The following is a 16,882-nucleotide window of genomic DNA, read 5'->3' as shown; positions in this document are numbered from 1 at the left end:
GAAAAGAAGAAAAAAAATTCGAACACAGATAGAAGAGGGGGTTCGAATTTGGTGAGTTATGTGAGGAAGAGATTTTAGTAGATGAATAAATAAATAGAATAAGATGAGAGAGGGAGAGGATTTTCGAAAATAATTTTTGAAAAAGGTTAGTAATTTTTTGAAAAGTTTTTGAAAAAGGTTAGTAGTTTTTCGAAAATTAAAATAAAAAATCAAAATAATTAGTTAATTAAAAATAATTTTTGAAAAAGAGGGAAGATATTTTCGAAAATTTAGAGAGAGAGAGTTAGTTAGGTAGTTTTGAAAAAGGTAGGAAACAAATTTGAAAATCAATTTTGAAAAACAAATTTGAAAATCAATTTTTGAAAAGATATGATTGAAATTAGTTTTGAAAAAGATTTGATTTTTAAAATCACAATTAATGACTTGATTCACAAGAAATCACAAGATATGATTCTAGAACTTAAAGTTTGAATCTTTCTTAACAAGTAAGTAACAAACTTGAAATTTTTTAATCAAAACATTAATTGATGATGTTATTTTCGAAAATATGATGTAAAATTAAGAAAAAGATTTTTGAAAAATATTTTTGAAATTTTCGAAAATAACTAAAAAAAATTGAAAAAAGATTTGATTTTTGAAAAAGATTTTGAAAAAGATAAGATTTTTTTGAATTGAAAATTTGATTTGACTCATAAAAACAACTAGATTTTAAAAATTTTTGAAAAAGTCAAATCTAATTTTCGAAATTTTAAGAGAGAAAAAGGGAAAGATATTTTTTTGATTTTTGAATTTTTATGATGAGAGAGAAAAACAAGAAAAATGATGCAATGCATGAAAGTTATGGATCAAAACAATGAATGCATGCAAGAATGCTATGAATGTCAAGATGAACACCAAGAACACTATGAAGATCATGATGAACATCAAGAACACATTTTTGAAAAATTTTTAATGCAAAGAAAACATGCAAGACACCAAACTTAGAATTCTTTAATGCTTAGACACTAAGAATTCAAGAATGCATATGAAAAACAAGAAAAGACATAAAACATGCAAATGCAAAGATCAAGCAAGAAGACTTACCAAGAACAACTTGAAGATCATGAAGAACACTATGAATGCATGAAAATTTTTTGAAAAATGCAAGATGAGTATGCAATTGACACCAAACTTATAACATGACTCAAGACTTAAACAAAAAACATGAAAAATATTTTTTTGAATTTTTTGATTTTCTAATTTTTTTGGATTTTTTTTTTGAAAATTATTTAGAGAAAGAAAAATAAGGATTCCAAAATTTTTAATATGAATTCCAGGAATCATCAATTCTTAGTCTAAAGCTCCAATCTGAGGGTTAGACATGGCTTAATAGCCAGTCAAGCTTTAGAAGATATTGCTACTTTCCATGTATAGAGCAACTAAGTGTGTGAGAATCTCTTGTGATGATAAGTTGAAACCCCAGTCCAAAAGATTAGACATGGCTTACAGCCAGCCAGGATTCAACAAATCATCATGAAATACTAGAATTCATTCTTAAAAATTCTGAAGAAAAATATATTTTTGAAAACATTTTTTATTTTTTATTTTTTTTTTTGATTTTCTTTTTTTTTTCGAAAACAGATGAAAAAAATTTTTGAAAGATTTTTGAAAAATTTTTGAAAATAAAATAAAAAGAAAATTACCTAATCTGAGCAACAAGATGAACCGTCAGTTGTCCAAACTTGAACAATCCCCGGCAACGGCGCCAAAAACTTAGTATGCGAAATTGTTACTCCGGTTGTGAATTATTGTTCGAAGTTGATTCCCTGGCGATGGCACCAAAAACGGATGCACAAAACCATGGTCTAAACATATCTTCACAACTTCGCATAACTAACCGGCAAGTGCACTGGGTCGTCCAAGTAATACCTTACATGAGTAAGGGTCGAATCCCACGGAGATTGTTGGTATGAAGCAAGCTATGGTCACCTTGTAAATCTCAATCAGGCGGATGTAAAATAGTTATGTAGTTTTTGAAATATAGTAATAAAAGAAGGATAGAAATACTTATGTAAATCATTGGTGAGAATTTCAGATAAGCGTATGGAGATGCATTCGTTCCTCTAAACCTCCGCTTTCCTGCTGTCTTCATCCAATCAGTCTTATTCCTTTCTATGGCTGGCTTTGTGTAAGGATGTCACCGGTGCCAATGGCTACTTTCAATCCTCTCGGGAAAATGGTCCAAATGCTCTGTCACAGCACGGCTAATCGTCTGGAGGCATCACCCTTGTCGTTGGTTGCATCCTATTCCTCTCTGTGAAAATGGTCCGATGCGCTGTCACTGCATGGCTAATCATCTTGGAGGTTCTCGATCATACTGGAATAGAATTTACTATCCTTTTGCGTCTGTCACTATGCCCAGCACTCGCGAGTTTGGAGTTCGTCACAGTCATTCAATCCCAGAGTCCTACTCGGAATACCACGAACAAGGTTTAGACTTTTCGGACTCTCATGAATGCCGCCATTAATCTAGCTTATACCACGAAGATTCTGATTAAGAGATCCAAGAGATAATCATTCAATCGAGGGTAGAACAGAAGTGGTTGTCAGGCACGCGTTCATGGGGAATGATGATGATTGTCACGTTCATCACATTCAGGTTGAAGTGCGAATGAATACCTTAGAAGCGAAATAAGATGAATTGAATAGAAAACAGTAGTACTTTGCATTAATCTTTGAGGAACAGCAGAGCTCCACACCTTAATCTATGGAGTGTAGAAACTCTACCGTTAAAAATACATAAGTAAAAGGTCTAGGCATGGCCGAGATGGCCAGCCCCAAAACGAGATCACAGGATCAAAATACAATCCAGGATGTCTAATACAATAGTAAAAGGTCCTATTTATAATAAACTAGCTACTAGGGTTTACAGAAGTAAGTAATTGATGCATAAATCCACTTCCGGGGCCCACTTGGTGTGTGCTTGAGCTGAGCTTGAAGTCTACACGTGGAGAGGTCATTCTTGGAGTTGAACGCCAGCTTTTGTGCCAGTTTGGGCGTTGAACTCCACTTTGCAACTTGTTTTTGGCGCTGGACGCCAGAATTGGGCAGAGAGCTGGCGTTGAACGCCAGTTTGCGTCGTCTAAACTTGGGCAAAGTATGGACTATTATATATTGCTGGAAAGCCCTAGATGTCTACTTTCCAACGCAATTGGAATTGCGTCATTTTGAGTTCTGTAGCCCCAGAAAATCCATTTTGAGTGCCGGGAGGTCAGAATCCAACAGCATCAGCAGTCCTTCTTCAACCTCTGAATCTGATTTTTGCTCAAGTCCCTCAATTTCAGCCAGAAAATACCTGAAATAAAAAAAAACACACAAACTCATAGTAAAGTCTATAAATTTTAATTTAACATAAAAACTAATGAAAACATCCCTAAAAGTAACCAGATTCTACTAAAAACATACTAAAAACAATGCCAAAAAGCGTATAAATTATCCGCTCATCAATGGCCAAGGAACGAACGGACCTCCCTCACAGAGGAAGGGTAAGGTAAACTCGAAATAACATTCACCTTTGCTGGGTCTACAGAAATTCCATTATTAGATACCACATGTCCTAGTACAATCCCTTGTTTTACCATAAAGTGACATTTTTCAAAATTTAATACAAGGTTTGTATGAACACATCTATCTAATACTCTAGATAATCCATCTAAGCAAAGGCTAAAAGAATCACCATAAATGCTAAAATTGTCCATAAAAACCTCCATACAGTCTTCAATAAGATCAGAGAAAAGACTCATCATGCACCTTTGGAAAGTAGCTGGTGCATTGTACAAGCCAAAGGGCATTCTCTTGTAAGCATAAGTCCCAAAAGGACATGTAAAAGTGGTCTTTTCCTGATCCTCAGGAGCTATATGAATATGGAAATAACCTGTGTAACCATCTAAAAAGCAATAATGTGATTTACCTGACAGGCGATCCAGCATTTGATCAATGAATGGAAGTGGGTAGTGATCCTTAAGGGTGGTTTGGTTGAGACACCTGTAATCAATGCAGACTCTCCAAGCGTTCTGAACTCTAGTTGCTATGAGCTCTCCATGCTCATTCTTCACTGTAGTGACTCCAGACTTCTTGGGCACCACTTGTACTGGGCTAACTGGTGCACGAAATTGTGATCATCAATGGCGCCATCAACATGGTACGCTCAATTGTAATCTCAACTTTTTATCACAACTTCGCACAACTAACCAGCAAGTGCACTGGGTCGTCCAAGTAATAAACCTTACGCGAGTAAGGGTCGATCCCACGGAGATTGTTGGTATGAAGCAAGCTATGGTCATCTTGTAAATCTCAGTCAGGCGGATATAGAATGGTTATGGAGTTTTCGAATATTAATAATAAAATAGGGATAGAAATACTTATGTAAATCCTTGGTGAGAATTTCAGATAAATGCATGGAGATGCTTTCGTCCCTCTAAACCTCTGCTTTCCTGCGGTCTTCATCCAATCAGTCTTACTCCTTTCTATGGCTGGCTTTATGTAAGGACATCACCGTTGTCAATGGCTACTTTTGATCCTCTCTGGAAAATGGTCCGATGCGCTGTCACTGCATGGCTAATCATTTGGAGGCGTCACCCTTGCCAATGGCTGCATCCTATCCTCTTGTGAAAATGGTCCAAATCCTTTGTCACAGCACGGCTAATCATCTGAGGTTCTCGATCATACTGGAATAGGATTCACCCTCCTTTTGCGTCTGTCACTACGCCCAGCACTCGCGAGTTTGAAGTCCGTCACAGTCATTCAATCCCAGAGTCCTACTCGGAATACCACAGACAAGGTTTAGACTTTCCGGACTCTCATGAATGCCGCCATCAATCTAGCTTATACCACGAAGATTCTGATTAGGATATCTAAGAGATACTCATTCAATCTAAGGTAGAACAGAAGTGGTTGTCAGGCACGCGTTCATAGGGAATGATGATGATTGTCACGTTCATCACAATCAGGTTGAAGTGCGAATGAATATCTTAGAAGCGGAATAAGTTGAATTGAATAGAAAAACAGTAGTACTTTGCATTAATCTTTGAGGAACAGCAGAGCTCCACACCTTAATCTATGGAGTGTAGAAACTCTACCGTTAAAAATACATAAGTGAAAGGTCCAGGCATGGCCGAATGGCCAGCCCCCATGATCTAAGAACTTGGCATCCAAAGATGATCAAAGATGTCTAATACAATAGTAAAAAGTCCTATTTATAATAAACTAGCTACTAGGTTTACAGAAGTAAGTAATTGATGCATAAATCCACTTTCGGGGCCCACTTGGTGTGTGCTTGGGCTGAGCTTGAATGTTACACGAGCAGAGGCTCTTTCTGGAGTTGAACGCCAGGTTGTAACGTATTTCTGGCGTTCAACTCTGGTTTGTGACTTGTTTCTGCCGTTTAACTCCAGACAGCAGCGTAGAACTGGCGTTCAATGCCCTTTTACATCGTCTAAACTCGTTCAAAGTATAGACTATTATACAATTCTGAAAAGCCCTGGATGTCTTCTTTCCAACACAATTGGAAGCGCACCATTTTGAGTTCTGTAGCTCCAGAAAATCCACTTTGAGTCCAGGGAGGTCAGAATCCAACAGCATCAGCAGTCCTTCTTCAACCTCTGAATCTGATTTTTGCTCAAGTCCCTCAATTTCAGCCAGAAAATACCTGAAATCACAGAAAAACACACAAACTCATAGTAAAGTCCAGAAATATAAATTTAACATAAAAACTAATAAAAACATCCCTAAAAGTAACTAGATTCTACTAAAAACATACTAAAAACAATGCCAAAAAGCGTACAAATTATCCGCTCATCACAACAGCAAACTTAAATTGTTGCTTGTCCCCAAGCAACTAAAAATCAAATAGGATAAAAAAAGAGAATATACTATAAATTCCAAAGTATCAATGAAACATAGCACCAATCAGATGAGCGGGACTTGTAGCTTTTTGCCTCTTGAATAGTTTTGGCATCTCACTTTATCCATTGAAGTTCAGAATGATTGGCTTCTATAGGAACTCAGAGTTCAGATAGTGTTATTGACTCTCCTAGTTCAGTATGATGATTCTTGAACACAACTATTTTATGAGTCTTGGTCGTGGCCCTAAGCACTTTGTTTTCCAGTATTACCACCGGATACATAAATGCCACAGACACATAACTGGGTGAACCTTTTTAGATTGTGACTCAGCATTGCTAGAGTCCCCAATTAGAGGTGTCCAGGGTTCTTAAGCACACTCTTCTTTTGCTTTGGACCTTGACTTTAACCGCTCAGTCTCAAGTTTTCACTTGACACCTTCACGCCACAAGCACATGGTTAGGGACAGCTTGGTTTTGCCGCTTAGGCCAGGATTTTATTCCTTTAGGCCCTCCTATCCACTGATGCTCAAAGCCTTGGAATCCTTTTTATTTACCCTTGCCTTTTGGTTTTAAGGGTTTTTGGCTTTTTCTGCTTGCTTTTTCTTTTTCTTTCTAATTTTTTTTTTTGCTTTTTTTTTTTGCAAGCTTTGTTCTTTGCTGCTTTTTCTTGCTTCAAGAATCATTTTTATGATTTTTCAGATTATCAAATAACATGTCCCCTTGTCATCATTCTTTCAAGAGCCAACATATTTAACATTCTTAAACAACAACTTCAAAAGACATATGCGCTGTTCAAGCATTCATTCAGAAAACAAGAAGCATTGTCACCACATCAATATAATTAAACTAAGTTCAAGGATAAATTCGAAACTCATGTACTTCTTGTTCTTTTGAATTAAAATAGTTTTAATTTAAGAGAGGTGATGGATTCATATTCACTACTTTAAGGCATAGTTACTAAATACAAATGATCATGTAATAAGACACAAACTTAGATAAGCACTTATCATAGAAAACGAAAAATAGAGAATATAAGAACAAGGAATGAGTCCACCTTAGTGATGGTGGCGTTTCCTTCTTGAGGAACCAATGATGTCCTTGAGCTCTTCTATGTCTCTTCCTTGTCTTTGTTGCTCCTCCCTCATTGCTTTTTGATCTTCTCTAATTTCATGAAGGATGATGGAGTGCTCTTGATGTTCCACCCTTAGTTGTCCCATGTTGGAACTTAATTCTCCTAGGGAGGTGTTGATTTGCTCCCAATAGTTTTGTGGAGGAAAATGCATTTGAGGCATCTCCGGGATCTCATGGTGATGAGCTTCCTGCGCCTCTTGAGCTCCATGAATGGGCTCTCTTGCTTGCTCCATCCTTTTCTTAGTGATGGGCTTCTCTTCCTCAATGGGAATGTCTCCTTCTATGAAAGCTCCAGCTGAGTAACATAGATGGCAAATAAGATGAGGAAAAGCTAGCCTTGCCATGGGGGAGGACTTTTCGGCCATTTTGTAGAGTTCAAGGGAGATGACTTCATGAACTTCTACTTCCTCTCCAATCATGATGCTATGAATCATGATGGCCCGATCCATAGTAACTTCGGATCGGTTGCTAGTGGGGATGATGGAGCATTGTATGAACTCTAACCATCCTCTAGCTGCAGGCTTGAGGTCCAGTCTTCTTAGTTGAACCGGCTTGCCTTTGAAGTCAATCTTCCATTGAGCTCCTTCCACACATATGTCCATGAGGACTTGGTCCAACCTTTGATTAAAGTTGACCCTTCTAGTGTAGGGGCGTGCATCTCCTTACATTATAGGCAAGTTAAACGCCAACCTTACATTTTTCGGACTAAAATCTAAGTATTTCCCCCGAACCATGGTGAGATAATTCTTTGGGTCCGGGTTCTTACTTTGATCATGGTTCCTAGTGATCCATGTATTGGCATAGAACTCTTGAACCATTAGGATGCTGACTTGTTGGATGGGTTTTGTTAGAACTTCCCAACCTCTTCTTTGGATTTCATGTCGGATCTCCGGATACTCATTCTTCTTGAGCTTGAAAGGAACCTCAGGAATCACCTTCTTCTTGGCCACAACATCATAGAAGTGGTCTTGATGAGCTTTGGAGATGAATCTTTCCATCTCCCATGACTCGGAGGTGGAAGCTTTTGTCTTCCCTTTCCCTTTTCTAGAGGTTTCTCCGGTCTTAGGTGCCATCAATGGTAATGGAAAAACAAAAAGCTTATGCTTTTACCACACCAAACTTAGAATTTTTCTTGCCCTCGAGCAAGAAAAGAAAGAAGAGATGAAGAAGAAGAAGAAATGGAGGAGAGGGAGAGGGAGATGTGTTTCGGTCAAGAAGGGGAAGAGAGGGTTTTGTTGTGTGAATTTGAAGAAGAATGGAGGGCTATATATAGGGAAAGGAGATTGAGGTGATTGGTGAAGAGTTTTGGGGAAGAGTGTTTATGAGATTGTGTGAAAGAGGGGTGAGAAGAAGTGAGTGGAGGTAGGTGGGGATCCTGTGGGGTCCACAGATCCTGAGGTGATCCTGTGGGGTCCACAGATCTTAAGGTGTTCAAGAATTTACAACCTTGCACCCAATTAGGCATGCAAAATGCCCTTGCACACAACTCTGGGCGTTCAGCGCCAGATTGGTGCTTGTTCTGGGCGTTGAACGCCCATTTGTTGCCCATTTCTGGCGTTGAACGCCAGAACCATGCTTGTTCTGGGCGTTCAGCGCCAGCTCTTCTCCAGGGTGCAGTTCTGGCATTCAAACACCCAGATGCTGCCCATTTTGGGCGTTCAGCGCCAGAACCATGCTCTGTTCTGGCGTTGAACGCCAGCCAGATTCTTCTTACTGGCGTCTAAACGCCAGTAAGGTCTTCCTCCAGGGTGTGATTTTTCTTCTGCTATTTTTGATTCCGTTTTCAATTTTTATATTTATTTTGTGACTCCACATGACCATGAACCTATAAAGACATATAACTAAGAAAAATATAGTTAGATAAATAAAAATTGGGTTGCCTCCCAACAAGCGCTTCTTTAATGTCAATAGCTTAACAGTGGGCTCTCATGGAGCCTCACAGATGTTTAGAGCATTGTTGAGACTCTCCAACACCAAACTTAGAGTTTGGATATGGGAGTTCAACACCAAACTTAGAGTTTGGTTGTGGCCTCCCAACACCAAATTTAGAGTTTGACTGTGGGGGCTCCGGTTGACTCTGCAATGAGAGAAGCTTACTGTGCTTCCTCTCCATGTGTACAGAGAGAGATCCTTGAGTTTTAAACACAAGGTTGTCCTCATTTAATTGAAGGATCAATTCTCCTCTGTCCACATCAATCACAGCTCTTGCTATGGCTAGGAAGGGTCTTCCAAGGATGATGAATTCATCCTCATCCTTCCCAGTATCTAGGACTATGAAATCAGCAGGGATGTAAAGGCCTTCAACCTTTACTAACACGTCCTCTACTTGTCCATAAGCCTGTTTTCTTGAATTGTCTGCCATCTCTAATGAGATTTTAGTGGCTTGCACCCCATAGATTCCCAGTTTTTCTATTACAGAGAGGGGCATGAGGTTTATCCCTGAACCAAGGTCACACAGAGCCTTTTCAAAGGTCATGATGCCTATGGTACAAGGTATTAAGAACTTTCCAGGATCCTGTTTCTTCTGAGGCAATCTCAGTTGATCCAGATCACTTAGTTCATTGGTGAACAAGAGAGGTTCATCTTTCCAAGTCTCAATACCAAATATTTTGGCATTCAGCTTCATGATTGCACCAAGGTACTTGGTAACTTGCTCTTCAGTAACATCCTCATTCTCTTCAGAAGAAGAATACTCATCAGAGCTCATGAATGGCATAAGGAGGTTCAATGGAATCTCTATGGTCTCAAGATGAGTCTCAGATTCCTTTGGTTCCTCAGAGGGAAGCTCCTTATTGATCACTGGACGTCCCAAGAGGTCTTCCTCCTTGGGATTCACGTCCTCAACCTTCCTCCCAGGTTCGGCCATGGTAATCAATTCAATGGCCTTGCACTCTCCTTTTGGATTTTCTTCTGTATTGCTTGGGAGAGTACTAGGAGGGATTTCAGTGATCCTTTTACTCAGCTGGCCCACTTGTGCCTCCAAATTTCTAATGGATGACCTTGTTTCATTCATGAAACTCACAGTGGCCTTAGATAGATCAGAGACTAAGTTTGCTAAATTAGAGGTATTTTGTTCAGAGTTCTCTGTCTGTTGCTGAGTGGATGATGGAAAAGGTTTACTATTGTTAAACCTATTTCTTCCACCATTATTAAAGCCTTGTTGAGGCTTTTGATCCTTCCATGAGAAATTTGGATGATTTCTCCATGATGGGTTATAGGTATTTCTATAAGGTTCACCCATATAATTTACCTCTGCTATTGCAGGGTTTTCAGGATCATAAGCTTCTTCTTCAGAAGATGCCTCTTGAGTACTGTTGGATGCAGCTTGCATTCCATTCAGACTCTGAGAAATCATATTGACTTGCTGAGTCAATATTTTGTTCTGAGCCAATATGGCATTCAGAGTATTAATTTCAAGAACTCTTTTCTTCATAGGCGTCCCATTACTCACAGGATTCCTCTCAGAAGTGTACATGAACTGGTTATTAGCAACCATGTCAATGAGTTCTTGAGCTTCTGCAGGCATTTTCTTTAGGTGAATGGATCCACCTGCAGAAGTATCCAATGACATCTTAGCCAATTCAGATAGACCATCATAGAATATATCCAGGATGGTCCATTCTGAAAGCATGTCAGAAGGACACTTTTTGGTCAGTTGCTTGTATCTTTCCCAAGCTTCATAGAGGGATTCACCTTCTTTCTGTCTGAAGGTTTGAACATCCACTCTAAGCTTGCTCAGCTTTTGAGGAGGAAAGAACTTGGCCAAGAAAGCCATGACCAGCTTGTCCCAAGAGTTCAGGCTATCTCTGGGTTGAGAGTCCAACCATACTCTACCTCTGTCTCTTACAGCAAAAGGGAAAAGCATGAGCCTGTAGACTTCAGGATCTACTCCTTTAGTCTTAACAGTATCACATATCTGCAAGAATTCAGTTAAGAACTGAAAAGGATCTTCAGATGGAAGTACATGAAACTTGCAGTTCTGCTGCATCAGAGAAACTAGCTGAGGTTTCAGGTCAAAGTTGTTTGCTCCAATGGCAGGAATGGAGATGCTTCTTCCATGTAAATTGGAATTAGGTGCAGTAAAGTCACCAAGCATTCTCCTTACATTATTGTTGTTGGGTTCGGCTGCCATCTCCTTTACTTGTTCGAAATTTTCAATAAGGTTGTCTCTGGATTGTTGTAATTTAGCTTCTCTTAATTTCCTCTTTAGAGTCCTTTCAGGTTCTGGATCAGCTTCAACAAGAATGCCTTTTTCCTTGTTCCTGCTCATAAGAAAGAGAAGAGAACAAGAAAAGAAGAGGAATCCTCTATGTCACAGTAAAGAGGTTCCTTATTGTTAGTAGAAGAAGAATGAAGAATCCAAATACAAGGGTAAGGATAGGAGCAGTGATGTGAGATGAAGAGAAGTGTTAGTAGATGAATAAATAATTAGAAGGAGATGAGGGAGAAGGATTTTCGAAAACTATTTTTGAAAAAGGGTTAGTGATTTTCGAAAATAGTTTTTGAAAAAAGGTTAGTTTTCGAAAATTAAAATCAAAAATTAAAATAATTAGTTAATTAAAAAGAAATTTTTGAAATAGAGGGAAGATATTTTCGAAAATTAGAGAGAGAGAGAGTTAGTTAGGTAGTTTTGAAAAAGATAAGAAACAAACAAAAAGTTAGTTAGTTAGTTGAAACGAATTTGAAACCAATTTTTGAAAAGATAAGAAGATATTTTTGAAAAGATATGATTGAAATTAGTTTTGAAAAAGATTTGATTTTTAAAATCACAATTAATGACTTGATTCACAAGAAATCATAAGATATGATTCTGGAACTCAAAGTTTGAATCTTTCTTAACAAGCAAGTAACAAACTTGAAATTTTTGAATCAAAACATTAATTGATGATGTTATTTTCGAAAATTAGGAGACAAAGATAAGAAAAAGATTTTTGAAAAATATTTTTAAAATTTTCGAAAAAAAATAAGAAAAATAAAGAAGATTTGATTTTTGAAAAAGATTTTGAAAAAGATAAGATTTTTAAATTGAAAATTTGATTTGACTCATAAAAACAATTAGATTTTAAAAATTTTTGAAAAAGTCAACTCAAATTTTCGAATTTGATGAGAGAAAAAGGGAAAGATATTTTTTTGATTTTTGAATTTTTAATGATGAGAGGGAAAAATATGAAAAAGATTCAATGCATGAAAATTTTGGATCAAAATAATGAATGCATGCAAGAATGCTATGAATGTCAAGATGAACACCAAGAACACTTTGAAGATCAAGAACTTATTTTTGAAAAATTTTTAAAGCAAATAAAACATGCAAGACACCAAACTTAGAAATCTTTCATGTTTAGACTCTATGGATGCAAGAATGCATATGAAAAACAAGAAAAGACACAAAACAAGAAAACATCAAGATCAAATAAGAAGACTTACCAAGAACGACTTGAAGATCATGAAGAACACCATGAATGCATGATTTTTTTCGAAAAATGCAAGATGAACATGCAATTGACACCAAACTTATAACATGACACATGACTCAAACAAGAAACATGAAATATTTTTTATTTTTATAATTTTATGATTTTTTTGTATTTTTATTTTATATTTTTCGAAAATCATTTGAAAAAGAAAAATAAGGATTCCAAAATTTTTAATATGAATTACAGGAATCTTACAATCTTAATCTAAAGCTCCAATCTGAGGGTTAGACATGGCTTAATAGCCAGTCAAGCTTTAGCATGAATATGAGAGTAATTCATTCAATTTTAATCCAAAACCTCTGTCCAAAAGAATTTAGACATAGTTTTATAGCCAGCCATGCTTCAACATGCTTCATGAAACTTTAGAATTCATTCTTAAAAATTCTGAAGAAAAATATATTTTTGAAAACATTTTTATTTTAGAATTTTTTCGAAAACAAAGGAGAAATTTTTGAAAGATTTTTAAAAAATTTTTGAAAATAAAACAAAAAGAAAATTATCTAATCTGAGCAACAAGATGAACCGTCAGTTGTCCAAACTCGAACAATCCCCGGCAACGGCGCCAAAAACTTGGTGCACGAAATTGTGATCATCAATGGCGCCATCAACATGGTACGCTCAATTGTAATCTCAACTTTTTATCACAACTTCGCACAACTAACCAGCAAGTGCACTGGGTCGTCCAAGTAATAAAACTTACGCGAATAAGGGTCGATCCCACGGAGATTGTTGGTATGAAGCAAGCTATGGTCATTGGTATGCGAAATTGTTACTCAGGTTGTGAATTATTATTTGAAATTGATTCCCTGGCGATGGCACCAAAAACAGATGCATAGAACCATGGTCTAAACATATCTTCACAACTTCGCATAACTAACCAGCAAGTGCACTGGGTCGTCCAAGTAATCAACCTTACGTGAGTAAGGGTCGATCCCACGGAGATTGTTGGTATGAAGCAAGCTATGGTCACCTTGTAAATCTCAGTCAGGCGGATATAAAATAGTTATGGAGTTTTTGAAATTAATACTAAAATAAGGATAGAAATACTTATGTAAATCATTGGTGAGAATTTCAGATAAGCGTATGGAGATGCATTCATTCCTCTGAACCTCTGCTTTCCTGCTGTCTTCATCCAATCAGTCTTACTCCTTTCTATGGCTGGCTTTGTGTAAGGATGTCACCGGTGCCAATGGCTACTTTCAATCCTCTCGGAAAAATGGTCCAAATGCTCTGTCACAGCACGGCTAATCGTCTGGAGGCATCACCCTTGTCGTTGGTTGCATCCTATTCCTCTCTGTGAAAATGGTCCGATGCGCTGTCACTGCATGGCTAATCATCTTGGAGGTTCTCGATCATACTGGAATAGAATTTACTATCCTTTTGCGTCTGTCACTACGCCCAGCACTCGCGAGTTTGGAGTTCGTCACAGTCATTCAATCCCAGAGTCCTACTCGGAATACCACGGACAAGTTTTAGACTTTCCGGACTCTCATAAATGCCGCCATCAATCTAGCTTATACCACGAAGATTCTGATTAAGAGATCTAAGAGATACTCATTCAATCTAATGTAGAACGGAAGTGGTTGTCAGGCACGCGTTCCTAGGGAATGATGATGATTGTCACGTTCATCACATTCAGGTTGAAGTGCGAATGAATATTTTAGAAGTGAAATAAGATGAATTGAATAGAAAACAGTAGTACTTTGCATTAATCTTTGAGGAACAGCAGAGCTCCACACCTTAATCTATGGAGTGCAGAAACTCTACCATTGAAAATACATAAGTAATGAAGGTCCAGGCATGGACGAATGGCCAGCCCCCAAACGTGATCAATCGATCAAAATATAATCCAAAGATGTCTAATAAAATAGTAAAAGGTCCTATTTATAATAAACTAGCTACTAGGGTTTACAGAAGTAAGTAATTGATGCATAAATCCACTTCCGGGGCCCACTTGGTGTGTGCTTGGGCTGAGCTTGAAGTCTACACGTGGAGAGGTCATTCTTGGAGTTGAATGCCAGCTTTTGTGCCAGTTTGGGCGTTGAACTCCACTTTGCAACTTGTTTCTGGCGCTGGACGCCAGAATTGGGCAGAGAGCTGGCGTTGAATGCCAGTTTGCGTCGTCTAAACTTGGGCAAAGTATGGACTATTATATATTGCTGGAAAGGCCTGGATGTCTACTTTCCAACGCAATTGGAAGCGCGCCATTTTGGCCAGTTTCACTGACCTTTTCTTTACTATTTTTAAGGTAGTTTCATGCATTTTCTTAGGAAATAAGCTAGTTTTGGGTAGATATTCACTTACATCTTGATTCAAGCAAACATTGTGCACTTTACATGATTTCATGAGAATTTTGCATGAATTATATAATAAATTGGATGATGCATGATCCCATGATTAAGAGCAACACTTTGATGTACTTTGTTTGATTGATTTCAGGCCAAAAGAAGAAGAAAAGAAGCCACGTTAGTGGCTACGTTAGTTACACTAATGTGGGCACTAACGTGGAAGGAAGGAAAGCCCCAACGTTAGTGAGAAAAGTTAGTGGCATTAACTTTGAAGAAAGGAAATTTGAGCCAACGTTAGTGACACTTAACATTATCACTAACGTTGGCCAATGCTCACAAGTGGCCACGTTAGAGTCCACGTTAACTTAGTTAACGTGGCCTCTAACGTTAAAAGGGGAAAAGGAAGCAAACGTTAGTGACATTCAACATTGTCACTAACGTTGGCCTAAGTGCACAATGCCACGTTAACTCCCACGTTAACTTGGTTAACGTGGAAGCTAACGTGAAGAGGCAAGAGTGGTCGACAACGTTAGTGACACCCAACATTATCACTAACGTTGGAAGCAACCACATATCCCCAAGAAGCCACGTTAACTCCCACGTTAACCTAGTTAACGTTGAAGTTAACGTGAAGAAGAAGAAGTTGTCGACAACGTTAGTGACACCAAACATTGTCACTAACGTTGCCAACACAAGCCACAAAGAGCCACGTTAACTCCCACGTTAACTTAGTTAACGTGGTAGTTAACGTGGGCAAAAGTTCCACCTGGCAGCTTGACCATGCCTTCTTCAAACAAGAATAACTTGAGCCACAAAACTCCAAATGAGGTGATTCTAGTGGAATTGGAAAGTATAATTCCAGAGCTTTCCAAGCATATATGACACTACATGGTTGACACTAAATTTGAGGGAGAAAACCTGCCCCGAAAGTGCAATGATGAACATGGTATCAGCCTGTATTTTGGCCAACTGACCTCTTCACCTTCCAAGAAGTATAACTCGAGTTGTAGAGCTCCAAATGATGCGCTTTCAAAGGCATTGGAAGGTAGACATCCAGGGCTTTCCCAAAATATATAATAGTATGGGGTGGATGATGCGCATAAACGTGTTATGCTACGATTTAGGAAATTGCACGATCGGCAAAATTCCTTCCGGCAAGTGCACCGGTTATCGTCAAGTAAAAACTCACAATAGAGTGAGGTCGAATCCCACAAGGATTGGTTGAGTGAGCAATTCGGATTAGAAGTGTGTTCTAGTTGAGCGGAATCAAGATTGAGATGAGTATTGTGGAATGTAAAAGTGGCGGGAAAAGTAAATGACAAGAAATTGAAATGGCGGAATCTTAAATTGCATGAATTAAAGAGCAGAAACTAAATTGCTGAAATTAAAAGGGAATGGGGGTGATTGCATGAATTGAGTAGCAGAATGTAAAGAGAAAGTGGAAATCAGAATTGGGGACTTCATTGGGTTATAGGAGATATTGAGATCTCCGAATCAAAACATGTTTATCTCTTCCTCAACCAATGCGTTCATTAAATTTTGCTTGGCAATCTTATATGATTGGATCCCAATTCCTTGGCTCACCAATGCTCTCTAAAAACAAACAAATTCCCAATCCCTTGGTTTAAATGTTCATAAGAAGAGATGATGCTTGATCACTGATTATACCACACAATTTCATGAACCACAATTTGGTAGGATTACATGTCACAATATCCATCCAAACCCCAATCCAATCCACTGTGAGAAAGCTTCTCTAGCATGAATCCTCCATTCCTTTCCCAAGGCTCCGAAGGATTCCAAGTATGAGTAGTTTCTTTCCCAAGACAACTACTCAATGGAATTAGATCGAGAAGCTTTCTAACAAAATTCAAGAGAAAAGATTGAAGAAGAAGATAAACTATTATTGATTCATTGAATTACAATAGAGCTCCCTAACCCAATGAAAGGGGGTTTAGTGAATCATAGCTCTGAATTCAATTACAAAGAAAAGGAAAACTAGCTAAAAGTGAAAGTAAAAGTCGTCCCCCTCAGGGGCTGGATTCCCTTTCAATCCCCCCCCTCTAAATGCAGAAACTAAGGCCTTTAAATAGGCTCCCTAAATTAC

The 16,882-nt window shown here is 38.1% G+C and overlaps 1 non-coding gene across 1 annotated transcript; it reads left to right on the top strand.

The window, feature by feature from the left end:
* Positions 1-10,638: 10,638 nt before the first annotated feature.
* Positions 10,639-10,746, top strand: LOC112787965 (small nucleolar RNA R71). Its single transcript, XR_003195350.1, has one exon. It is a non-coding gene; the product is annotated as a small nucleolar RNA R71 (small nucleolar RNA).
* Positions 10,747-16,882: the final 6,136 nt, after the last annotated feature.

The sequence above is a fragment of the Arachis hypogaea genome, chromosome 20 (assembly GCF_003086295.3).
Source record: "Arachis hypogaea cultivar Tifrunner chromosome 20, arahy.Tifrunner.gnm2.J5K5, whole genome shotgun sequence".
In the NCBI taxonomy this organism is placed as follows: domain Eukaryota; kingdom Viridiplantae; phylum Streptophyta; class Magnoliopsida; order Fabales; family Fabaceae; genus Arachis; species Arachis hypogaea.
Note: the sequence above shows the minus strand (reverse complement) of the source record. Positions and strands in the feature narration are given on the sequence as shown.